We start from the raw sequence: 14398 nt of genomic DNA, 5'->3' as shown, positions 1-14398 counted from the left end.
CCCCAAATGATTGTCTAGTAGAGACTTGTGCCCACTTTAGAGTGCAAAAAAGAGCTTCCCAGTAGCTGACAACAAGCATAAAACCAGGTCTTCATCCCCAGACCCCTACTTCATTGCAACCACCTTTCAGGCAGCCGTAGAGAGCCAGGGGATCTCCCTTCAGCCTCCTCTTCTCCGTTAGCAGTAGAAGCCTCTGAGCTCTCATTTTCACACAGCCGGAGAGAGAGGCAGCAGCGACAGGCACATCCTCGAAGCCATGCAGCAGGGGAGGGATCAGGGATGCCAGCAGCTGTGGCCAGCAGAGGGACCTGGACAGGCTGCAGAGGTGGGCCCAGGCCGACCTCACGACATTCAACAGGGCCAGGTGTAAGGTCCTGAGAAACCTCAGAATCCAAACCGACAACAATTAATTTACCTGAAATAGGTGAGTTTATTTATGGACGCACTAAAGATAGTCCAAGGTGGCTCCTTAAGAAGTGAGAACGAAATCCATGCAGTCTTAATTTTTCATTTTCATGAAAGTATGTCCTTGCTTCCAGACATCTGTCAAATTTCTTTACATTCTTCAAAACATGATGTTCCACATCTTTTTGCTCCGCAGAGGTGCAGCCCTGAGCCTATCAAATAAAGCAGAATAGGAGGTGAAATAAGCAAGGGTATATATTTTTAAAAGCCTCTTCACCAATGGGTTTCAGGCTTTGACTTGTCCCAGTTTCTCTGACAGCTTCAATCAACCTGGAAGATTGTTATTGCTTTTCAGTTCATAAAAGCTGCGTTCAGGTTATAAAGGAGAAGATAATCTGTGCGAGTCAAGATAAACCCACAGACAGTGCTCACTTTACGGCTAATTCTGCTTAGGATCTGCATGCTTATTATGGGAAATGTAAGCTGGATGATTTAGTTTCTCATATTGTCACCGCCAACTACAGTATCTCTGCTTTATGAGTTTGCCTTTCATATATCACAGAATCGCCAATTCCTAACATGGTGAAGTTTGGAAGGGACCTCGGGAGGTTATTCTTCCCCTGTACTCAGCACTGGTCAGGCCACATCTTGAGTGCTGTGTCCAGTTCTGGGCTCCTCAATTCAGGAAAGATGTTGAGGTGCTGGAGCATGTTCAGAGAAGGGCAACAAAGCTGGTGAGGGGCCTGGAACACAAATCCTATGAGAAGAGGCTGAGGGAGCTGGGGGTGTGCAGCCTGGAGAAGAGGAGGCTCAGGGGTGATCTTATTGCTGTCTACAACTACCTGAAGGGACATTGGAGCCAAGTGGGGATTGGTCTCTTCTCCCAGGCAACCAGCAATAGAACAAGGGGACACAGTCTCAAGTTGTGCTGGGGTAGGTCTAGGCTGGATGTTAGGAGGAAGTTCTTCACAGAGAGAGGCATTGGAATGGGCTGCCCAGGGAGGTGGTGGAGTCACTGTCACTGGAGGTGTTCAAGAAAAGCCTGGCTGAGGCACTTAGTGCCATGGTCTGGTTGACTGGATGGGGCTGGGTGCTAGGTTGGCCTGGATGACCTTGGAGGTCTCTTCCAACATGGTTGATTCTGTGATTCTGTTATTACCTAGTTCAAAACACTTCTATAACAGGGGCACTCATAGTAGGTTGCCCAGGAACACAATATCCAGGCAGATTTGGAATATTCCCAGAGAAGGAGATTCCACAACCTCTCTGGGCAGTCTGCTCCTCAAAAGAAAGAACTTTCATGTCATGTTCACATGAAACCTCCTAGGTAAGAGTTTGTGCCCATCGTCTCTTGAGCCATTAGTGAAAAGAGTGTGGCTCCATTCTCTTGCTCTCCACCCTCTAACTATTGATCAGCATTGAGAAGATCTCCTTTCAGTCTACTCTTCTCCAGGCTAAACAGTCTCAGGTCTCTCAGTGTTTCCTCCTCACAGAGGTGCTCCAGTGTCCTCAGCATCTTTGTAGCCTCCACTGGACTCAACTGTGACTGGCAGAAAGAGAGAGGTGATTCTCCCATCTCCTCTGCTCTTGTGAGACCTCACCCATCCAGTTCTGGTGCCCCCCAGCATAAGAGGGACATCATTCTGCTGGAGTGAGTCCAGAGAAGGGCCATGAAGACCACAGAATCACAGAACCTTGGAGGTTGGAAGGGAGCTCCAGATGCCATCGAGTCCAACATCCCTGCCAAGACGGGGTTCCCTAGGGTAGTTCACACAGGAATGCATCCAGGAGGGTTTGAAAGTCTCCAGAGAAGGAGACTGCACAACCTCTCTGGGCAGCCTGCTCCAGTGCCCTGTCGCCCTCACTGTAAAGCTTCTCCTCACATTGAGGAGAACTCTGCTTTGTTCCAGTTTGTAGCTGTTGCTCCTTGTCTGCTTGCTGCTGACCTGGGAACAGAGCTCGGCCCCATCCATTTGACACTCACCCCTCAGATAGTTACAGACATGGACCAGACCTCCTCTCAGCCTTCTCTTCTCCAGACCAACCAGCCCCAAGGTGAGCAAAGGGCTGGCGAGCCTCACCTCCGGGGACAGGCTGTGAGAGCTGGGGCTGCACAGCCTGCGGAAGAGAAAGTGCCGTGGGGAAAGGGTTAACAGGTGAGCAGGTGGAACCGATTCGGGTGGGTCCCTGGTCCCGCCCTTGCTTTGCAGGTGCTCTATTTAAGTGGAGAGGAAGGCACAGCTGCTCTTGCACTTGCCTGCTGCTTTGCGGCCTGGCGGGGAGCTGCGGCCTGGCGGGGAGCTGCGGCCTGGCAGGGAGCTGCGGCCTGGGAGCTGCGGCCCGGTGGGGAGCTGCGGCCATGTGCTTGGGCCTCTTTCCGTGCGGTCAGGCCTATCTCCAGGGAATCCGTCGCCATCCGACCTTTGGGTTCGTGTGTGTCTGCTCCTGCTCCTTGCCTCCCTGTCTCTGTGTGTCTCTTTTCCCTAAGCACCCTTTGTTTTTTGTTACAATTGGTTTGCAGTGGAACAGGGGGACACAGCCTCAGGTTGTGCCGGGGGAAGTCTGGGCTGGATGTTAGGTGGAAGTTGTTGGCAGAGAGAGTGATTGGCACTGGAATGGGCTGCCCAGGGAGGTGGTGGAGTCACTGTGCCTGGAGGTATTCAAGAAAAGCCTGGACGGGGCACTTAGTGCCATGGTCTAGTTGACTGGCTAGGGCTGGGTGCTAGGTTGGCCTGGATGATCTTGGAGGTCTCTTCCAACATGGCTGATTCTATGATTCTTAACTTCCAGGTTTGTGCAAGTCCTTTTGCTTACCTCCTCACTTCCCCTGCCTAATGTTTTGCTGCAGGAGGAGAAGGGGTGGGAAGAGGAGGGCAATCTATGTCCTGTCCTGCAGAGTTTTTGCCCTGAAAACTTAACTGGTGACAGAAGCCTTTGGGGAGACCTTACAGCAGCTTTCCAGTAGCTGAAGGGGCCTAACAGAAAGCTGGGGAGGGACTTTTTACTGGGGCTTCTAGCAATACCATGACAGGGAGGGGATTGAAGCCTGGGAAGGGGAGATTTAGAATGCCTGTTGGAAAGAACTTCTTAACGCTGACATTGGAATAGGTTGCCCAGGGAGCTTTTGGATGCTTTCTTGGAGAGGTTCAATGCCAGGCTGGAAGTCACCCTGAGCAACTGAGTGTAGTGGAAGGTGTCTCAGCCCATGGCAGGGGAGCTGAAACTAGATGATCCAATGGGATGAGATTTAACAAGGCCAAGTGCAGGGTTCTGCACTTTGGCCACAACAACCCCAAGCAGCGCTATAGGCTGGGGACTGAGTGGCTGGAGAGCAGCCAGGAGGAAAGGGACCTGGGGGTACTGGTAGATAGTAGCTGAAGATGAGCCAGCAGTGTGCCCAGGTGGCCAAGAGAGCCAATGGCATCCTGGCCTGCATCAGGAACAGTGTGAGTGTGACCAGCAGGACAAGGGAGGTTATTCTTCCCCTGTACTCAGCACTGGTCAGGCCACACCTTGAGTGCTGTGTCCAGTTCTGGGCTCCTCAATTCAAGAAAGATGTTGAGGTGCTGGAACATGTCCAGAGAAGGGCAACAAAGCTGGTGAGGGGCCTGGAGCACAAATCCTATGAGGAGAGGTTGAGGGAGCTGGGCCTGTTTAGCCTGCAGAAGAGGAGGCTCAGGGGTGATCTTATTACTGTCTACAACTACCTGAAGGGGCATTGTAGCCAGGTGGGGGGTGGCCTCTTCTCCCAGGCAACCAGCAATAGAACAAGGGGACACAGTCTCAAGTTGTGCCAGGATAGGTATAGGCTGGATATTAGGAAGAAGTTCTTCGCAGAGAGAGTGATTGGCATTGGAATGGGCTGCCCAGGGAGGTGGTGGAGGCACTGTCCCTGGAGGTCTTCAAGAAAAGACTGGCTGAGGCACTTAGTGCCATGGTCTGGTTGATTGGTTAGGGCTGGGTGCTAGGTTGGCCTGGATGATCTTGGAGGTCTCTTCCAACCTGGTTGATTCTATGATTCCCTTCCAACCCAACCCTTTAGGATTCTTTCCAGTAGTTCCCTGTCTCTCTTGATCTATAGAGCCCAGAACTGGACCCACTACTGCAGATGTGGCCTCACTAGGACAGAGCAGACACTATTCCTCTTAATGCACCTTCATCAGATATCAGGCATCAATACTCCAGAGACTGCTGGGACTTGTGTCTACTAGCTCCCTTTGTGTGAGGTGCTTAATGAGGTTAATGGGCTTGGAAAGCAGGAGCCGTCGTTAGCCAGAGCTGCTTGCCTGTATGATTTAGAGTACTCTTCATGTCCTAAAAAGAGATTATGCTTCTCTCTTTCTATTCATGTACCTAAAGCTGCAAGCTTGAAATTTAGAAAGCAATGTTCAGTTCTCTGCTCTGCTGTGACCCAGACAAGGAAGGGATTGACCTAGCTTGGAAATTAGCTCATAAACTAATTTGTGGTGGAAGGTCCTTTTCCTCTTGTTGTTGAAGCAGTACCATGGCACACAAAAAGAAATGAGAAGAGGAAAAATGAGCACAAAAAAAGCCCATCTGAAGTGAGGTGAAGGAATCTCCATAAGATGTTTCTTGCTGATGGCTCACAGGTGCATGAAACTCTTGTTCAAGATGAAATGTCTTTACCAACAAGCTCTAATGTTTTCTGGATGGATTTCTCCTTAGATATTGTGTGCAATCAGCTTTAACTGAGCACAGATAGAAGGATTCTTTGTGAGATGAAAAATTAGAGTTTGATTTTCACAGGCTATGGCAGAGAAATGAGCATATCTTTTTCATAGCCAGGCCCCTGACTTCTTCATGGTGTTAGACCTTCTGATCACACTGGGGCTTTGGATGATTTTAATATGGATTTCTAGCTCCGTGTGAAACAAATCCATGCAATGTCTCTGTTAAGTCTCTCTTAAATTATTTGGAAAACCAGGGACTAAAAACTTGATGGCTTTCTAGAATGAAAGGACATTGAGGTGCTAGAGTGTGTCCAAAGAAGAGCAGCTAAACTGGTGAAGGACTTTAGACACAAATCTTACAAGGAACAGCTGAAGGAACTGGGGTTGTTTCATCTTCAGAAAAGGAGGCTGAGGGAAGACCTCATTGCTCTCTACAACTACCAAAAACACAGTTGGAGCAAAGTGGGGATTTGTTTCTTCTTGTATTCAGCAAGAAAGGGTTGTCAAGCTCTGGAACAGGCTGCCCAGGGAGGTGTTGGACTCGCCATCCCTGGAGAGATTTAAAAGACATGTTGATGTGGTGCTGAAGGATGTGCTTTGGTGGTAGTAGCTTAGCAGTAGTAGTGGGATTGTGAGGTCTAGGTGAGTTGTTGATGATCTCAAAGATCTTGTCCAACTTCAGCAGCTGTGTGAGTTGATAATGGTAGCTGTAGGTCTAAAGCAAAGCTTGGGAGCTTCTAGAAAACACAAATGAGACTTAGTGGAATTGAGAGTTAAACAGTGGCTTCCAGCTCTGTGCAGGTTCCCAGAGGCTGATAGGCACTTTTTGTTTTTACAGAACATTGCCTACCTTTGCACTGCAGGAGATGAGTCACTTCATTCACCAGGGATGAAGAAAATGTGACAAAATCCAGTACAGCTAAAAGGAATCAGTAAATATCAGTGCTTTCTTTCCTGAAGAAAAGCTTGAGATTAAATAAGAACCAAATCAACATTTTCCTGCGTGTGAAGAAAAAGGAAGCTGGTCAGGCTTGAGAACTGAGCCCATGTGAGCATCTTGAGGTCCAACAAGGCCAAATGCAAGGTCTTGCATATGGTTTTGGGGTAGCTTTCAGTATCAAGGGTGGAGACCTGGGAGTGCTGGTGGGTGAAAAGCTGGGCCTGAGCCAGCAATGCATGCTCACATCCCAGAAACAAACCATGTCCTGGGCTGCAGCCCTAGCTGCATGGGCAGCAGGTGGAGGGAGGGTATTCTGCCCCTCTGTTCCACTCTGCTGAGACCCCACCTGCAGTTCTGGAACCCTCAACACAACAGAGAAAAGGATCTGTTAGAGTGGGGTCAGAAGAGGCCACAGCAATGATGTGAGGGCTGGAACCCCTCTGGTGTAAGGACACAGAGTGTGGAATTGTTCATCTCTAGGGAGAGCTTCTTGGGGCACTTCAGCACTTAATGGGGCAAATCAGAAAGTCGAAGACAGACTTTTTAGCAATGCCTGTTATGACAGGAAGAGGAGGGATGGATTGAAGCCAGAAGAGGCAGATTTATACTAGACAGAAGGAGGAGACTGTTTACACTGAGACAGGTGTGATTCTGGGCCAGATTGCCCCAAGGCAATAGAATCATAGAATCAACCAGGTTGGAAGAGACCTCCAAGATCATCCAGTCCAACCTAGCACCCAGCCCTATCCAGTCATCTAGACCATGGCACTAAGTGCCTCATCCAGTCTTTTCTTCAACACCTCCAGGGATGGTGACTCCACCATCTCCCTGGGCAGCCCATTCCAATGGCAAATCACTCTCTCTGTGAAGAACTTTCTCCTAATATCCAGCCTATGATACCCGATGCCCTGGAACCATTCCAGGTGAGGTTGTCTGGGGCTCTGAGCAACCTGTTCTAGTTCCATATGTCCCTGCTAACTGCACAGCAGTTGGACTCAAACTTTAAAGCCTCTAATCCAAAGCACTTCATGATTCTAGGAAGCCAAACATTAGCATTCCATGCTCAAAAAATACCTCTATTATTCCTTTCTTATGGACATTGCCAGAGAAATGGGTGGGTGATGATGTATTCAGAGCATGTCTTGTCACATCTAATTGGCTATCTAAAGAAATCAAATAGGCTCCTTTAAAAATACATTCCACATTTACAAGAAATTATTATTTTATGGATAGAGCTGACTATTGGCTAGGGGGAGGGAAAAAAAAAATGTTCTTGGAGCTAATCAAGACCTAGATTTTCCACACTGTTACAGGGAAGAATTGTCATTCAGCTGTCTACAGCATCTCTGAATCAATTGATTTAGTGGAAACAATGCCATTGGGATAAAACATTGTCAAAGAAGATGTCTTCTAGCTTGAAAAATAAAACCAAACAAAAAAGATGAAACATCAACCCACCTCCTCCTCCCCTCCCCCAAAAAAATAAACCCCACCATGACTGAGACATTATTTTATAACTGGTCATGATTTGTATTGGGCTTTTCTTTATCCTTATTCTCACAAATGGAGGCCATCCTTTTCTGATAAAATTCTAGCCAATTGACATTATCTCTTAATTATTTGCTGTAGCATATGCATGGCAGAATTTGTTCAAGGAAGAAGTTATTGTTTAATTTCCATGATGGATGTGCTCATTTCATGAGTATTAGATTAGCAGAGAGCATACAATTTGTATTAACATGCATATGTCATTAAAGGATACATTGTTTTCCAGCTGCCTTCAAACAAAAGCAAGCCTATGAGGTACTGATTTGCTGTTCCAACATCTACTCGTGTGGATAGTTCCAGTTAATATTCATGTGAGACAGGATTCCATAATTGTCTACAGGTTTGGCATTTATTTTGCTTTGTTTTCTTCTTCCCTGCTTGTTCTCCTAAAAACCTTCCCTCCCTGCCCCCCCTACTGTTTTTTTCCTGAAGATTCCTTTCATAGTAAAAATGATTTTGATGCCAAATGTGATCAGAACCAAAGCCAAAGGGCAGCTCGTTTTTGTCCTTTAAGGAACACTTCTACACTTCTTTGAGGACTTGAAGGACAACCATAGCTCTTGCATTCCTAAATTGCTTAGTGTCATTCAGCTCCTGTAACAAACAAAAGGACCAGTTTGAGGCAGCTCCCCAGTTCAAGAAAGATAAGGAATTGCTGGAGAGAATCCAGCTATTTCCAGCTAAAGCTAGGAAGATACTAAGGGGATTGAAGCATCTCTGTGAGAAGGAAAGCCTGTGAGACCTGAGGCCTGGAGAAGAGCAGACCATGAGGAGATCTTATCAGTGATGATCGGTAGCCAAAGGGAAGGAGTTGGGAGTGACCTCTGGAGATCATCTAGTCCAAGTCCTCCACTAAATCAGGGTTATCCAGAGCAGATTGCCCAGAACTGCAATGTTCAGGTCAGTTCAGTACCTCTCCAGAGAAAGCTGCTCCACAAACTCCCTGGGCAGCCTGCTCCAGGCCTCCAGCACCCTCACAAGAAAGAAGCTTCTCCTTCACTCAGTCATTAAATCCTGGTTGCACCTTTACAGAGTACCTCCTTTTGGACCCAAAATTCTGGGAAACTGGAGTGCAAACAAGACCAATGTTTCAGCCACACAAGGGGACTCATCTCCAGGTTCCCAAGTCAGGCTTGCTTTGATATTGTATTTCACATGAAAGCCACTTCTCTATCTCTACCAATTTTGCTGAAAGAGGTGAAAATAGATATGAATGACCTCAGCCTGGGGGGAAAGCATATCATAGATAATTTGGGTGAGAAGGAGCCTTTAAAGGCCACCTATTCCAACCCCCCCTGCAGTCAGCAGGGACATGTGCAACTGAAGCATATCGCTTGGAGCCCTAACAACCTGACCTAGGCTGGTTCCAAGTGGGCCATCTACAACCTCTCTGGGCAACTTAAGACAGTGTCTCACCACCTTCAGTGTAATCAATTCCCTCATTCTCTCTAATCTTAATCTTTTTGATCAGCTCCTGATGGGGCCAACAAGAGGTCTCCCTTCTTTTCCCCAGGCTGAGCAACCCCAAGAAAGTTCTTCACTGAGAGAGTCATTGGACACTGGAATGGGCTGCCTGGGGAAGTGGTGCAGTCGCTGTCCCTGGAGCTGTCCAAGGCAGGATTGGACGTGGCATTTGGTGCCATGGTCTAGCCTTGAGCTCTGTTGTACAGGGTTGGACTTGATGATCTGTGAGGTCTCTTCCAACCTTGATGATACTGTGAACTCTCTCACTCTGTCATCACAGCAGAAGTGTTCCAGCCCTCACATCACTGCTGTGGCCTCCCTTGGCCCCATTCCAACAGGTTCACTTCATTCCTGTGCCTAGGACTCCCAGAGCTGGATGCAGTACTACAGGTGAGGTTTCACTAGTGAGACAAAAACCTGAGCTGAGCTGTACAATCCAGACAACTCAGTGCTTGAGGTTTCTCATTAACTGTTCTGAAGAGCCACATCCACACATTATTTGACACCTCAGTGTTAGTTTTAAAACAATTGTTTGGTATTAAGAACAGAGATAAGCATCAATGGCTCTAGGATGAATAGAAATATTCACTTAGACAAAGGTAAAGAAAGAGATAAAAGACCAAGTGAAAAGATGTGGCAGGAACATGCCCAGCTTTCCCAGCATGCTATTAACAGCTGAGCAAAACACCACTCAAATGTTACAAACTAATTAAACTGGATGTAGAAGGGAATTAAGGGGAATAAATTATTATGTAAATATAACATTTCCTTTACATGAAGGGTGAATGTGGAGTGATGCAGCATCAGAGTGGAACTGAGCACAGAAAATAGGGTAAAATCCCTCATAAGGAGGGAGAGTAGGAAGGAAAAACTGTACCTGGGACTTCCCACAAAGGAAAAGAAGAGATGGATGCAGGATGCTAAAGCAACAGTGCCATCTGCAGCATCCTTCCCTATGAAAGCAAGCTTCTTTTAGCTGTGTCCTCTGCTGCAGCAATGACAGCCGATCTGAGAGCTCCTTGGTAGCTCTAAGCAGAGGAGGGCAAGATGGAAGTCAGCCTTTACCTCTATCCCAATCTCTGTGTCCAAATTCGAGGCCAGATGTCCTGGGGAAAAAAAAAAACCAATCTGGCCTGTCCTTGTTAGAGGCATTGCCCATTGAATAAACCCCAAAGGTTTACTCCCTTTTGCCATAGCAGGACCTCGTGGAAGATCAGTCCATTATAAAGCAGTCTATCAGCAAGACAGGCATCATGAACTGTGAGCAAGCAAACAGCTGCTGCCCAGTGTCCCCTCTGCAGTGTATTTCTGTCACCTTGTAGGAGAGCTCTCTGTTACCCCTGCAAATCCGGTGTCTCTTTCAATATGTATTTTTATGCACAGTCCTTCCATTCCAGCTCTGGAATGACTTTATAGACTTTGTGTCATCTGAAGAAGTCAGAGCAGAAAGATCTAACAGATGTTATGGCATTTCTACCCAAAAAGAAGTTGTAGTGAGGTGGAGGTCAATCTCTTTTCCCTTGTATTTGGTGATAGAACAAGAGAAAATGGCTTGAAATTGCACCAAGGGAGTTTTGGGTTGACTATTAAGAGAAATTTGTCTCCCAAAATAGTGGTCAGGCATTGGAACAAGCTGCCTAGGGAGGTGATGGAGTCACCATTCTTGGAGAGTATCAAGAAATGTGTGGACATGGTACTTTGGGGCATGGTTTAATGGCCATGGTGGTCTTAGGTTGGTGGTTGGACTCAATGATATTAGAAGTCTTTTCCAAACCAAAGCACTTCCATAATTCTATGATTTATCTTTTTAAATGCCTTTCATTAGAGCTCACAAAACTCATTTCTAAAGATTGAACCTGACAGAACTCATAACATACAGGTGTAGCTGCTCTGTGAGAAATTCTGCTGGATTTAAGTCCGTAGTCCACAGATCCATAGTTGTGCATCTAATATTTTTAGCCTTTCCTCAAATACATTCCTTTTGTTTTTTATAAAGAGTTCCCAAAAACATGTCCAGAATGGAGCAGGAATGGAAGTTTGATCCATTACTAGTCTTAGGCTCTCCTGTCCTTGTTTGAGCTAGATCAGACAATTGTGGCTGGGGATTTCTTAGCTCAGACTCTGCTCAGTGCTGACACTTTCTGACATTCAGGGCAGGTTTGCACAGCCAGTGTCTGCTTCTAGCAGTGAGAGCACTGATGGGAAGAGTTATTGCCAAGGACTGGGCTGCAGAAAGGCTCTGGCTTAGACTTGATCCTGTACATATCAAGGACACTCCCGCCTCTTGTGTCACACTTTGAGGGACAGCAAACAGGACAGGGTATCCTCGACTGACCCACAAGAGATTGCATCCCATAAACATCATCTTCAAGATGAGAGATCACTGGGATCAAGCCACTTCTTCAGTGGGCAAGTGTTCCAAGAGGACTCTGTCCCTTCTGCCTTTGATCCTGATCCATGTATTCCTGAATCCAGTTACAGAATCCAGCTCCTAAATCTAGTTCCCATCTGCTGCTGTGTATAGTTTGGGACTTTCCCAGTGCCTGCCCCCAGCATCAGTGTTGACAAAGGTAGGCAGTCACTGCTGTCAGGGGTTGGGTTCCATATTGGTTTGTATCTTTCTGTCTCTGTGGCATTCTTATTTCTATCCCAGTTGGTTTAGTTTCTTTCCCAACCCATCAGGCTTTCTCCCTTCTTCCCTTTCTCTTCTCTTTGGGAAGGCAGAGTGCTTCATAGAGAGCCTCTGATACTCATCTAGTGGCCAGCTGAGCCCTGGTCCTTGACACCTCTTTCTGGATACTCATGTCCTTCAGGACATTTTGCAGGGTGAATAGTCTAACATCATTAGCCCAAATTATCTTGTATTTAATAAGTCCTATTTAAGAGTTCCCCATGGTAGGACATTCCATATTAAAAATATTTGCAGGCAAAAGGCTGTTCCTGACCTGCTCTGCCATCTACTCCTTTTCCCTATTAGACAGTGCCTCAGGCACCTCCTCTTTCTGCACATGTATTACCAAATTCCTGTGATGCATTTACTGTGAAGTGTTCAGTTCTGTTTCCATTTGCAGGCCTCCAAGCTGTCCTCTCCATCCTCCTCTGCTGTTGCTAGATTCATTGAAGATGCTTGGAGGGAAGGCTGTTGGAGCTAGACAGTGTGGGCTATTCTGTGCCAACAGAATCATAGAATGGTTTAGGTTGGAAGGGACCTCAAAGATCATCCAGTTCCAACCCCCTGCCATAGGCAGGGACACCTCCCACTAGAACAGGTCACTCAAGGCCTCATCCTTGCTCTGTGGTAACTCAAAGGATCTTCCTAATGCAGACCTAATCTTTGCAATACAGAATGTATGCCTGAATTTATCAGAAAGGGAGAAACTACAGAAATCACAGAAACATTCAGGTTGGAAAAGACCCTCAGGATCACCAAGTCCAATCAGTATCCCTGCTCTGCAAAGTTCACCTTAAACCATATCCCCAAGTACCACATCCAAATGACTTTGAAACACATCCAGGGTCAGTGACTCCACCTCCCTGCACAGCTCATTTCAATGTCTGACCACTCTTCCTGGATTTTTTTTTTTCCTAATGTTCAGTCTAAACCTACCCAGTTGCAGCTTCAATCCATTCCCTCTTATTCTATCACTAATTACCTGTGAGAAGAGCCCAGCAGCAGCCTCTCCACAAAGTCCTTTCAGGTAGCTGTTGACAGCAATGAGGTCTCCCCTCTGCCTCCTCTTCCTCAAACTAACCAGCTTCAGCTCCTTCAGTCACTCCTCATCAGATTTATTCTCCAGGCCCTTCCCCAGCTTTGTTGCCCTCCTTTGCACTCACTTCAGCACCTCCACATCTCTCTTATGTTGAAGTGCCTACAAATGAACACAATACTTGAGAGGTGGCCTCACCAGAGGAGAGTACAAGTTGTGTGAAGATGAATTCTAAGAACTGAGGTCAGCTCCAGTGTGGGTTCAGAACATGAATCTCTGTGTCTACTGGTAAGGAATTAATTACTTGAACCACTGAGGTAGGACACATAGGCTGCCTAAAGGACACGAGTTTCATGACTCTCTGTCTCCTTTTTGGCTCCTTGGAACTTGATCTGATTACTTAAGATCAGAACATGTAGAAGATCTCAAGGCTTCACATTAATTATTAACCACAGTATCTGACTCCTATATTTTAAGATCTACAGCTCTGAAGGAGGAGATTCTGCTGGCAGGAGCTACCTAGGGAGGGTTGGGATTTATTATAAATCAAACTAATCTATACTGTCTCCTGCTCAGGAAATTGAATTCTGGGAGTTTGTGAGAGTCAACTGAAAGTTGACTGAGGCTCCTAATTCACATTTGCATTGAGATAAGGAATATCTGTTGATATGCTTCTCCTTGCAAATCAAATTTAGCTATTCTGGAATTCAATCTCCCATGCTCAGGGAGACCTTCAAAACCAGAGAGTGGAGTCTTTGTTCTTTTAAAAATAGATGCACCAAGATTATCTGTTACAAATAAGAGATGCTTCTTTCGTGCATATTTAGCCAACAGATACTTATAATCAAAGAGTGATAACAAGTTCCCCTTATTTGGTGATGGGCCTCTTGCTGGCTGACTTCCCACAGTGGCAGTTTTTGAGAGAGTTCTTTGTTCTCATGAGCTTCATCAGAAAACAAGACTGAGCTCTGTGTTTGCCTCTGCAAAGTCAATGGGCTCAACTCGCCAAAGTCACAGGGTTAAACTGAGCTCAATGTGTCTTTGTTAAAACGTTTAGAATGCAAACGGTGGCTTTGCACAAAAGAAGTCACAGAGAGGCTGCAGATGGGTTTGTTTCTTTGTCACCTCACTGAGCAGCTGGAAGGTACCTCCAAAAGGGAAATATGATGAGTCTCAAATAAGCACCCCAACCTTCCTATTGTGGAATGTCTTGGCCACCCAGTTCCAAGGTGATGATGGACATCTTTGTGCCATGCTTGTTAGCTGCAGTAAAGAATATTACCAAAAGCCCTTAGATGCAAGTGACTTCAGCTAGCATGATAAAATTGCAAGAGTGGAGTGATGGATATTCCTTCTGAAGGCAGAAGATTGAGCATTTGCTTTGCCTGACACCTGCTGAGGGAAAGTAGTTGAACTTCACTGAGGTCTCCTGAGGAAACAGGGCCATGGGAGCTGCCCTGCAGGAGTGATGAATGGTTGTAACCTTTGCCAGAAATGATCTGGCCATGTCTCAGTTGCCTCTGCCACAGCAAATGCCTGCAGGAATCCACCTTGCCTAGAAAGAAACTGCTGCCAGAAACCCTCTGCTTAAAACAATGGCATCTGGCATTGAGGTGCTGGAGGGTGTCCAAAGAGCAGCAAAG

The 14398-nt window shown here is 46.6% G+C and overlaps 2 long non-coding RNA genes across 2 annotated transcripts; one reads left to right on the top strand and one right to left on the bottom strand.

Moving 5' to 3' along the window:
- Positions 1-410: 410 nt before the first annotated feature.
- Positions 411-2580, bottom strand: LOC135179032 (uncharacterized). Its single transcript, XR_010303873.1, has 2 exons — positions 2390-2580; positions 411-617 (listed from the first exon to the last, which is right to left on the bottom strand). It is a non-coding gene; the product is annotated as an uncharacterized LOC135179032 (long non-coding RNA).
- Positions 2581-2739: 159 nt separating this feature from the next.
- On the top strand, positions 2740-6088 carry LOC135179030 (uncharacterized). Its single transcript, XR_010303871.1, has 2 exons — positions 2740-2832; positions 5935-6088. It is a non-coding gene; the product is annotated as an uncharacterized LOC135179030 (long non-coding RNA).
- Positions 6089-14398: the final 8310 nt, after the last annotated feature.

Source organism: Pogoniulus pusillus, chromosome 10 (assembly GCF_015220805.1).
Source record: "Pogoniulus pusillus isolate bPogPus1 chromosome 10, bPogPus1.pri, whole genome shotgun sequence".
In the NCBI taxonomy this organism is placed as follows: domain Eukaryota; kingdom Metazoa; phylum Chordata; class Aves; order Piciformes; family Lybiidae; genus Pogoniulus; species Pogoniulus pusillus.
The sequence above is the reverse complement of the archived record's forward strand: the minus strand, read 5'-3'. Positions and strand labels throughout refer to the sequence as shown.